General features: G+C 50.2%; 1 long non-coding RNA gene across 1 annotated transcript; it reads right to left on the reverse strand.

The window, feature by feature from the left end:
* Positions 1–6786: 6786 nt before the first annotated feature.
* LOC116907789 lies at positions 6787–11756 on the reverse strand. The gene is made up of 3 exons (XR_004388846.1): positions 11507–11756; positions 8364–8644; positions 6787–6917 (listed from the first exon to the last, which is right to left on the reverse strand). It is a non-coding gene; the product is annotated as an uncharacterized LOC116907789 (long non-coding RNA).
* Between the last annotated feature and the right edge of the window lie 203 nt (positions 11757–11959).

Consider the following 11959-nt stretch of genomic DNA (forward strand, 5'->3'; position numbering starts at 1 on the left):
TCATGCCTTGTTTACAGACACAGCCCTGACAACATGTATTTTTTCATTACTGTGATGGGGTCACTCTCACGCTGCCCACTATTGCTGTGGAGATCGGGGCTCTGTTGTGTCTCAGCTCATTTAACTGGAGAGTGGGCCAGCGTGCACCCTGCGGACAGACGGGGCTCGAAAGGTATTGACCCGTTTACAAAGGCTTGAAACAAACAAACAAACAAACAAACAAACAAACAAAATCAACTAAGGGGACAGCCTGGAGTACCAGGTGGCAACATAGGTGTTAGAGAGAGAGAGAGAGAGAGAGAGAGAGAGAGAGAGAGAGAGAGAGAGAGAGAGAGAGAGAGAAAGAGAGAGAGAGCGCCCCAGGCCCTGCCAAAGCATGGTGTCATTTGTAAACTGAGCCGTATGGTCATCGCAGGAGTACGAGGCTCTGGTGGGGTCCCTGCCTGTGTCTTAAGGGCTTGCAGGCGGTGTGGTGTCCAGTCTCTCCCACCAGCTTTTCTGATAAAAGCCACCCTTTGCCACTGGCTTTCATGAGGCTGAAGGAGGCACACGGCTGGCAAGAGGATACCTTCAAAGGCCTTGCTGCCCGATAGGACTCTCTCCACCAAAGCTCAGGAAACTAGGGCGTGACAACAGCTACCATGACGTTGACCTTTGATCTGAATCCCTTGGGAGTTAACAAGAAAATGCTTCCTTGTCAGCTTCCAAAAGTGACCGGAGAGAGGGCTGAGGCTATGAGGCTGGTCAAGAGGGTCCCCTCTCATCTGGAAATCTGGTCCTTTCCAGGGTCTCCGGGCTTAGACCAAATCAGGTCCATGACTCCACTCACTCCCCAGCTCCTGTGGCCTGTCTTGGCACCTGCCACCAGGCTCCCTCAAACGCAGCTGCTGGAAACAGCCATGGCTACCATTGCTGGCTAGAAACATCAAGCACTGCCTCCTCCCGAGGCTGCTGCTCAATCTTGATGGATTCTTCTGGAATATTAATCAGCCCGCATAGGCTGGAGCAACAGATTTCTCTTAGGAGAGAAGGCAAAACGAACATAAATATGTCTGGGCTAATGATTCCCTTTGTCATAACACTATGCGTTTCTCCACAGGCCTCTGCTTCTGCCAGGCTTGTTTCAAACAAGCCGTGACCTTGCGGGCTGACTGCCGCGATTAAGATCACCCTTCCCTGTGATAGGAAGCGAGGAAGGTGCCGAGCTTCTGCATCTCGCCTAAAGTCTCGCTTCCTGCTCTTGCCCTGTCCTTTGGCATGAGTGTCTCTGAGAGGGCGTTTGGGGGAAAACTCCTCCCCTAATTTTTAAGAAATGGATCTTACTGCAGGACAGTAAATTCTTATACACCATCTCTCTTCCTTTCCTCTTAATTCGGCGTCTGAAAATGTAACTAGTCTCCTTCCCTTGTTCTACTTTACTTCTGTCCCTGTGGTAAAGCACCCCGACCAAAGGTGACTGAGAAGAGGGGTGACTTTACCTCCTCGTGCAGGCTAAAGTCCATCGAGTGAAGCCAGGGCAGGAAGTTGAAGACAAAAACCATGGAGGAACACTGCTTGCCCGCCCACTCACGAGATTATAGGTGTGAACCAACAATCCTACTTTAAATTTACTCATGTGTACACACGTTCCAGTGTTCACATGCACGTGTGTACAAGTTCATGCATGTGGAGGCTAGGGGGGATAATACTGGGTATTGTTCCTCAAATGTCACCCCAGCTTTTATTGAGAGAGCAACTCTTACCAGCCTGAGACTTTCTGAGAAGGCTAGGATGCTGCCCAGTGAGCTCCAGGGATCCTTTATCTCTCGCTTCCAGGAGTGGGATCTCAAGCGTACTAACCCACCTTGCTTTTCTCCCTCATTTTTATTATTTGAGAATTCTGTACAATGTATTTTGATTGCTTCCACCCCTCACCCCATCCCTCCACTTACATCCCCCCTTCCCCACCTGCCCAATTAACTCATCAGTTAAGAGTCTCGCTGCCCCTATGTGACCTTTGGTACACTGTGGTTAACAGACCCGCGGACTGCAGCTTGGAAGAAAACCAACTTTCCAATTCCCAGAGCTGGGATTTTGTGTGGCTTGAGCTTATGCAGGTCTTGTGCATACTGTCTCTACTGCTGTGAATGTCTATGGTTACCTGCCCTGCCGTGGGCCAAAAACCCTTCCCCTTAGTTGTCTAGCTCTTACGTTCATTCAATCTTCTCTTCCATAACAATCCCCAGGTCTTGGGAGGAGGGGTGCGTTATAGATGACCCACTGAAGGCAGAGAAGTCTGCAGTCTCAGTCTGTGTCTTGTAGGTCTGTGTTGATCACTGTCCACCGTAGGAAGAAGCGTCTTTGTTTAGGCTGACAGCTGTTCTAAATGTGAGCTCCGGGGATGGAACTAGAAACTGAGCCCTCTCTCAAGCACCCCGGATTTCTGGTAAATGGAAACGTTTTCCTACTTGCAGTCTAGCAACTCCATTAGCAGCGATTTACCCAAGAGAAGAGAAAATAAATGTCTATGAGGCAGTGGTCACCATTGCCAGTATCCTGGGAACAGCCAAAACGCTGGGGTCAACAGGGAGGATTGGGAAGTTTGCCCTCTGGACCAGCACTCCACAGAGTGTAGAGAAAAACCTAAGTGCATACACAGTGCACAGATGAACCTCCCGGGTATGCAGCGGGAAGAATGGTGCTGAAAACAAGCATGGTACGCTTCCATGCATACAGAATTCTGGTGAGAGAAATCACAAGAATGGTTGTCTGGGAATGACCAGAAGTGGTGTGTGCACTATGCACACACACACACACATACACACACACACACACACACACACACATACACACACACACATACACACACACACAGAGAATCTGGGGCATGGGAAAGGGCTGTGTGTTGGCTGATATGGTGCATATCAGAAGAAAGATATGTACATTTTTATTGTATGTCAATTTTGTCTCAGTTAAAATAACAAAACAGAGGCTGGGCATGGTGGCACACATTCCTACCCTCAGCTTGGGATGCAAAGACAGGTGGGTGGTTTCCATGCCAGCCATAGCTACAAAACAACACACACACACACACACACACACACACACACACACACACACACACACACACACAAAGTGGGGGGAGAAAGCAAGCAAGCAAACAAAACAAACAAAAGAAAACACCAGGAGCCTGCACTGGCAAGATGGCTCAGCAGATAAAAACGACCAGTTGTCCTCTGACCCTCACGGGGATGCTACGGCACACATAGGTCTGTGTACATGCACACACGGAGAGAATAAGTAAATAAAAGAGGCTGTCCTCAGAACAGCTCTTTCTTTGCCCGAGCAACTGCAGAGTACAGAAAGGCCTGCAGAGCCTGAGGGCCTGGCCGGGCCCTAACTGCTCGAGCGAATTGCTTCAGCCTACGGAGCATCTATAAATTACTCTTGAAGTCTGTGCCGGCCCTGTTGCACTCTGGTCTCCTCTAAGTCTCCGCATTTATTTTAGGCCCTTCCCCTTCCATGGCTGAGTCCATCAGAAAAAAGAAGCGTTCCCCTGGGTGACGTGTGACCCCAGTCACAGGGTAAGCTGTCTGGCCAACTTGGGCAGCCGACAGAGGAAGATGTCCTGGAGGTCTGCACCACCAGTTGGATCTGGAAGGATGGATGCTTTCCTGCAGCTCCCTGGCCAAGAGGAGGGAGGAGGGCCAGACAACCTGGAAAAAGACAATTTCCCAGTGAGTGACACTCCAGGCCAGTCCTTCAGGAAACCCATGCTCTTCCCCAGGGCCAGCACTGCATTTGTGCTGACTCCCTTGGAGCTTCCAGCCACGGGGAGCCAGACGGACGAGGGGCAACGAGGAGGAGGACTAAGGAGATGGAACAAAGTGGAATCAGGAGGAAGGATGCTGAGGCGGGAGAAGAGAAAAGAAGGCAGACTTGAGACCTCTGATGCGTTAACAATCGCATCCCTTTGCCGAGGGTTTGAAGCCTTCTCACACCGCCCCACACTGTACACCATGGGTACCGGGGATCAAGGTTGTGGGTGTGGATCTGGGTCAGGAGGACACCAGATGGGAGCTGTGGCTTCTTACACGGAGAGTGATGGGAACAGACAGTTTATTGGGGAAAAGAACACTTCTGTGCAAGGGAAGATGGCAGAGGGAGCAATATTAGACCTTGTGGCCACAAGAATCCCTAATGGGTCGTTTCCACGGTACCCACCGTCTCCCACACTTGTCTGCCACAGGCTTTTCCTGTCCTAGTCTATCTTTTACATGTAGCCCTGACTGGGAAGGGTCTCCAGACTTCTTGCCAGCTGGCTTCCTTCATATGCTGTTGATCTGCCCTCTCTGTCTACTCTTCCCCACATCGAGACCCTCTTTAACACAGGAGGAAACAGAGACTGGGGAGTCAGGGCACGCCCGAGTTCACTCAGCGAGTCAAAGAACAGAGGGGAAGGCACTCAGAGTCCCCATCTTCCAGCCCTGCTGAGTGTTTACATGGGACATGATTCAGCACAGCTCCAAAGCCCCAAGGACTGCTGCCTGCGAAGCATTCTATGCTCACTGGTGAGGAAACTGGGCCTCCCGCCCCTACCCTTTTAGGAAATGTAGATCTGCAGGAAACACTTGGCTTTGATGGGAAGGACTAATTAGAGGTCATTTTGATTTTTTTTTTTTAAAACGGAGTTGGTGTATCTAATTCGGTTTGACCACAGTCGCTGGGCATTTGCACCAAGTCCAGGGCACTGGGAGTTGAGTTTGTTGGACACTGAACCATCTTTGGATTTTCTTGGCGTTGTTTTCTTTCTCTCTGGTTTTGTTTTGATTTTGTTGCTGTTCTTGTTGCTTTAAAAATATACACACTCTGGAGTCGGATACTTTTGACTTCTTTGATGCTTGGGAAACCAACCATACACTCCTAAAGTTAGACAGAATGGAGTTGACCTTGGCAGAAATTAGACCACAGCCTCGGCGGTCTCTGGCCAGGGGCCTGGCCCACAGCCGGTGCGGTCAGCAGAGTGTCATTAAGTTCTCTGGAGAAAAGCAGAGCCCAGAGACCTGCTGCTTCCACCACCATTGGCATCCCGCCTCTGTGCAGGCAGGACCAAGTGCTAACGAGAGCTGAGGCTGTACTGCCGTGGCTTGGAGGTGGGGCCGACCGAATGCCTCCAAAAGATGTCTCCCCTCCAGAACCCACACTATAACGGCCCTTGCCAGTGAATACCTGCCTGTCAGTAAGGACTCTTCTGGTTTGGGCTTTGAGGATACACCTCTGTTGGTAATGCCTGCTTAATGAGCACAGGATCTCCAAAATCCATGCCAAATGGTGAAAGGCATGGCAGCACACGCTTGTAATCCCAGCCTTGAGGAGACAGACAGACAGACAGACAGACAGACAACAGTCAGACAGGAGGATCCCAATCAGACAGGAGGATCCCAGGAGCTCACTGGCCTGGATTAGTGAGTTTCAGACTGTGAAAGACCCTGCATCAGTCGAAGGTGGATGTTATCCCCAAGAGGAAACCTGAAGTTGTCCGTCAGTATCTGGATGCATGCACACAGGTATGCCAACCATACCCACACACTCAAGCATTAAATAAAAAAAGGACTCCTGATGGAAGCCTATCCAATCACAGCACCACATTTAACGCAGCCTTGGTGATTGGGTCCACCGTGGACACATGACCACAAGCAGGCCAATCACAAGTCTTCTGTCCTTCTGCTCTGAGTTTGTTAAAGTGACAGGGCTTCTATTCTCTGTTGTAGAAACAATCTGAAACTGTAGGCTGTGTTCAAACTCCTGTACTACAGCTTCATCTCCTAGACTCAGCAAGCTGAGGCAGCTTACTCCTAGTGGCTATCATGGCAGTGGTATAACCATTTTGGATTTTATTCCTGGCATCTGTAACCAATAGCTGCAAGCCAAGGGTACGTCTCACTCAACTTTGTGTTTTAAGTGCGGGCAACAGAACAGGCTTGTTAAATAGATGTTTAAACGTCCTTAGAAGGGGGAGAGAGAGTTGTGGTAGGTGAGGAACAGGCAGTGCTAGACATGTGTCAAGCCTGAAGGCCATGCACTAAATACAACTTATTCAGTGAAATCTTCCTTCCCGACATTGTGGTGTCAGGACCTTGATTGCGATGATGGGTAAAATGAGGCACCGGGAGGCTGGTGGCATGAGCTCACAGACTCTGACACTTTGGAGGCTGCACATCTATGTATCTCCTCCCCAAGGTGACCTGCTTGCTAGTGTCAGGTCCTCGGGGGAAGCCTGTAGCAGTTACTGGAAGGAAGAGGTCTACAGCCAGACTTCTCAGCCTCCATAGTCTCCGGCCACCCCAAGCCCAGCACACACAGGTTTCTGCATTTCCCACCTTACATTCCAGCTGCTCAGTGGCACTAAGGTCAGGCCAACGTGACCTTGCTGGGCCGAGCTGTGAGCTCTGGAATCCAGAAGCGGCATGGTAGAGCACGCTGGGGGCCTGAGAGATGATATGAGCTCAGGATCTGCATCTTCACCGAAGCCTACATGATCCTGAGTGAGGGGCCTTAGCAGCCATTTCACCTCACCAATAGAACAAAGGGCTAGTATGCTTACTGTTGTGACTCCCATCTTGCTAACCATTCAGGAATGCCTTTCCTGTGGCCTGGATCACCCTCTACTCCCTCCTACATAGCCCTGGGGCAGCCTCCTGATGGGCACAAACCAACTCACTTGCCCAAATGCCTGGAACAAGAGCCTTCCTTATTTTGCAGCCATGACACTGGAGGTCTAGAGAGGTAAAAAGACTCAGCCAAGGTCACTCCAGGCCAGCTAGGAACCGAGCCAGAGCTTTTGATATCACTGAGTCAGCCTCCTTTTCCTCCAGATGTGCTGACTGGATCACATTAGTACATAGCAAGATGCCAAGCCAAATTATATGGATACCTAACTGGAAAACAAATCAATCACATCGATAGAGCTTGATGCAATAAAAAAAAAAAAAAACAAAACACTGAGATATAATGTTATATAATAAGCTGTGTGACCTCAAGAACATTAATTAACCTCTCTGAGTTTGTCTCCTTATCTGCCACTTGTGCATGCTGGGTGTGTGTGTGTGTGTGTGTGTGTGTGTGTGTGTGTGTGTGTGTGTGTGTGTGTGTGTGTAGTGTGCAAGATGTCAGTATGGGGTACCTTTCATTGATCTCAGGGTCTCTCATTGAACCTGAATTTCACCAATTCAACCAGGTTGCTGGCCAACGAGCTTCAGGGCTATGCCTGTCTGCTTCCCTAGAACCCAGATTATAGATACATACTACCAAGTCTGGCTCTTTACATGGGTTCTGGGGATCTCACCCTTTCACCAATGAGCCATCTCTCCAGGCCCCTCTATGACACTTTTGAATGCTAATAACCCATAAGTTTATGTAGCTCATATGATACTAGAAAAATTCAAGCTATATAGAAATAGAATAGGCATTCAATATGAGAAGCAATAAAAATATTCAGTACTGTCCTTAATTTATATAATTACAGGCCAAGTGCTGCTTCTGTGAAGGCTTGCCTGCTGGGCACAATGGGAGAGGGGAGGCCTCCCGGAAGGCAATACTAAATCTGTCTAAAAGGATGCAGGCAGGAGAGAATGCCACTGCGCTGCAAACAAGAGAGGGTGAAGAAGGACAAGGTGAGGGGGACAGAGCAGCCTGGAGAAACCCCGAGGTGAGCTATGGAGGAGGCAGAGATCAGCTTGAAGGCTGCTCGGGCCATCGAGTGACAGAGGCCTTGCTCTACAAAGGGCGCCCGAGAATCTCTTGCTGCAGGCAGCTCTCTCTACACTCAGGAGTTCCGAGAGGCAGAGATGTGGTAGGCAAAGGCTTTGAAATGCTCTCTTTTCTTAGATCCAATCGTCTCTTCTTGGAGAATCTCGGGCTTTGGGGCAAGGAAAGAGTCAAGTTCACTGAATCGGGGGCTGCATTCACTCACACAACGCAAAAGCTGAAGAACAGCCCTGAACCACAGCGGGATGTGGAGCTCCGATGACCTCAGAGTTTGTATTACTCTGTTCTCACTTCACTTCGCCCTCCTTCCCAAGCATCCTTTCCTGACCGGAGCCTCGAGCCAGATGGTACCCAAACAGTTCCTGACTTAGACTTGCCACTTAAGGCCAAAAGGGTGCGCTCTCTGCACTGCGGGCTCCTGCGACCTCATGGGTCGATGCTCATTGGCCCAGACTTGATCACGTTCCCATCTCTGAACCAATTACCAAGGCCCGAGGCTACACAAAATACTCCTAATTGGGCCAAGCCAAGGCTGCGCACCCATCTTTAAAAGTAGCAAATGGGTCTTACCCTGAAAGGAACCATGGAAACAGACACAAAACAGGGATGCCGCTTACCAGAGAAAAGGCCCGGATGCTTAGGCACTTGCACCCGGCCCCCATTAGCAGATAAGGAAGCAGGTTCACACTGGTTGACATCCTTTCCAAGACCTCACTGGGATAGAAATAGAAAACCCATCTTCAAGGCAGGTGCAATGGGTGATCTTCATCTCCCCGTGATGGAATTTAGAGTCACCATGGAAACAAACCTCTGGGGATAGCTGTCAAGGAGTCTCTGGATTCTAGAAAGACCCGCTCTGAATGTGGGCGGCACCATTCCTGTGGGCTGGGACCCTGGGCTGAATTAAAAGGAGAAAATGAACAGAGTACCCGCACTCTTCTCCCTTGGTCTCCAGACTGTGGTTGCTATGTGGCCAGCAGCCTCAAGCACCCAGGGCCATGCCTTCCCATGCAGGGCGGACTGCATGAGCTGTGAGCTGCAGCAAACCTTCCCCTCCTTAAGCTGCTCTTGCAAAGTACTTATCACAGTCACACGGAACATACCAAGCCATGAGCCCAGCTTCCTCGTTCTGTGTTGGGCATTGTGAAACTCCAACGCAAAGCCGTTGAACACCCCCATAACCACCCCCTCCCCAAGAGCTCAGAAGTCTGAGGTGCAGGGCACTGGACAGACAGCCTTAGGGAAGTTTTCATCTTTCTTCAATTAATACTTCTTGGAGAGTCTCGGCAGCAGGGCAGGAATTTGTTAAATTACATAAACATCATTGTGACCCGTAAAATTCAATGAATCTCGGCCTGTTTACCCGCGGCTGGCTTTAATGTTTGCACAGTGTAATTTAATGTGTCAATTTGCTCTCAAATAAAAAACATCTGGCCCTCTGACATGCCAAAGAAACTGGAGAGCTGATGTTCAAACTCGGTGCAAAGCTCCAATCCGGGACGATGCGATGCGGAGGAAGGGAAGGCACGAGGCTGGGGAAGGGAGGCCCTGTGTCAGTCCCATCTATTCCTGGCCTCATGACAAACCCCTGTTTGCAAGTCTGGAAGATGCAGTAGATTTCTTCCTAATTAGAATTAAGAAAAGCCAGGGAGAACACATACCATCCTTAGCTGGCACCCGTTGTGCAATTAAATTTCCTGCGGCCGTCCCTGCCAATATTGACGTTCATATGATTGGATTTTTAACAATCTTATTATTTTGTAATTGAGAGGGGCAGGAAGAAATGACACTCTTCTGTAGCGATGAGCTTCACTGCAGCTGAGGCACTGTTCTCTGCACTGGCGGTGTCTGCCTGGCCTGAGCTCCCTTCCCTGTGGGTTCCAGGTTGGAACCCGAGGAGGCAATGAGGAGGGGACTCCCAGCCAGCACTGTCCCAGTGAGGTCATCCCTTCCGCACAGCTTGGTTCTGCTCCACCAGATCCACACACACTGCTCATGCTACAGGCAGAGGCAGGCTTGGCAAGGCAGGGCTGAGTTGGAGGCCTGACCTACAAAGGAACAGCTCAGGGAACCGGGTCGTCCTCTGAGTGACAAGTGGGGTCCGAGACCTTGGATGACGCTCCTCCAGGAGTCGGGCACTCCAGGACTCTGCCGGGGAGTTCTTCCCTGGGATTTGAATCTAGAGGGCCACCTTTGCCACTTCCATTTTCTTTCCCAGTATCTCAGGGTGGGTTGGGCTGAGGAGAACCAGGGTGGTTTCCACTCCCCTATTTCTCACCCCTATAAACACTTGAGACATCCTGACAAAAAAGGGCCTGGCCTGGAGCCCTGGCAGACACCCTACTGGAAAGAGCCGAGTCTGCTCTGGCGGTGGAAGGACGAGGTCACCATGAGTTCAGCCTTGCCTGAATGAGCTGAAGGCAGAGAGTCCTCCTTAAGGGAGTCTGCAAGAACTGCTTGGGCTAAAGCGGCAGGAAGACTTTCCTCTGAGCTGTCAGAAGGGATTAGGCGGGCTGCTCTGTAAACACTGCCGGTCCTCCTGCCCCCTCCAGGACAGCCAAGCCTCTTCCTTCAGATCCTCCTCGGGACACTGGACTCACACCAGTCAAGTCCTTGACATTTCAGCAAGGCTGGGGGAAATCTGTGTTTTCCGTGATTGAGCCCTGGGTAATTACACATTTTCCTAAGTGATTGCTGTTTTCCAAACCCAAAACGTTTTTTGGGAGGGGGTAAGAAAATGAGCTGTCTGTCCAATATGTGAGAAAGGCAAGACTGGTGGAGAAGCTGAGAGCAGAGAGAGTGAGAGAGGGGGCGTGGGGGTGGGGGAGGCGGGAGAGAGAGATAGAAACAGAGACAGCGACAGAGACAGAGCTCACGTGCACACAATGAGTTGACATCAGTTCTTAGTCGCTCACTCTACACCCGACTTTAAATTATTTTATTTTAATATCATTTTTGGTGTTCTTTTGTTTTATTGTTTGTTTTTTGAGACATCGTCTGGCTGTGTAGTTTTGTCTTGCTTGGAACACGATATATAGACCAGGTCACCACTGGCTTTGAACTCATAGAGATCCACTTGCCTCTGCCTCCCGAGTACTAGGATCAAACACAAGCACCACCACAGATGACTCCACCTTAGGTTTTGAGACAGGGTCTCACTGAACTGGGAGCTCAGGGACTTGGATGGATCAGCAGTCCAGTGGGCCAGTTTCCCAGTGCTGGGATAACTGGTGTGCCACCATGTCTGCTTGTTATGTGGATGCTGGGGACCTGAACTCATGCTCCTCTGTACACAGGACCAGTACTCACCAACTGAGTCACCTCTCCTAGGCCAGCAGTGGAGCCTTGGAGGTGGAGAAAACCCCACCCTAGTCAGAGCCTCAGGTTGGCCCCCTGAGCCCACCAGACAGCGACCCTGAGTAACCCCTCAATTACTCCAGTTTTCTCCCCTCAGTTTCTGCCAGGTGCCAGACTCTGGGGTGGCCACCAAGGACAGAACTGTGGAGCTAAGAAATCTAGTCAGATGTTACCATCATGAAGGCTGCTCACTTCAACAAAACATGCTGAAACAACTGTCACTCGGTTCGAAGGGTAGAGAAGAAACCGAGAAAATAACGGGAAGCTCTGAGGAGGACAAGGCTTCACAGAGGTGACTCAGGGTCCCCAGGGACGAATAGAAGTTGGCTAGCCTCATAGAATCACAACAGAAACCCTGGTCTTGTACCAAGGGCCCCATAGCAATCCAGTGTCTAAAACTTACCACAGCTCTGTGAGGTAATATTTGTCTTCAGATACTGGAGCTAGAGTGCAGAGACAGAGCACTCTGGCCCAAGGAAACTGTGTGGGGGAAAAAGACACACCACTGAGTATAGAAGGCATTTACTAGGGAGGGAGGGGAAGGAGGTGTCAGGGATGGGTGAGGAGTGGAAGAAACAAGGGGCACTTAACTAGCAACATTCTGTGGAGCCTAGAGAGATGGCTCAGTCTTCCAGAGGACCCGAGTGCAGTTCCTAGCACCCTTCTCCCATAACCCCAGCTCCAAAGGGGGACTTGGTGCCTTGTGACCTCCTGCACCCTTATGCATGTAACATCCCCGACACACATATTAAACATTGAAAATAATTTTTTAAAGTAAAACAAAACATACTGTATCCCTCAGGGAAAATAGAGTCCCTTCCAACTTCCCACTCCACACTGTGTCATCTCCCCACTC

This window comes from Rattus rattus, chromosome 8, assembly GCF_011064425.1.
Source record: "Rattus rattus isolate New Zealand chromosome 8, Rrattus_CSIRO_v1, whole genome shotgun sequence".
Taxonomy (NCBI): Eukaryota; Metazoa; Chordata; class Mammalia; order Rodentia; family Muridae; genus Rattus; species Rattus rattus.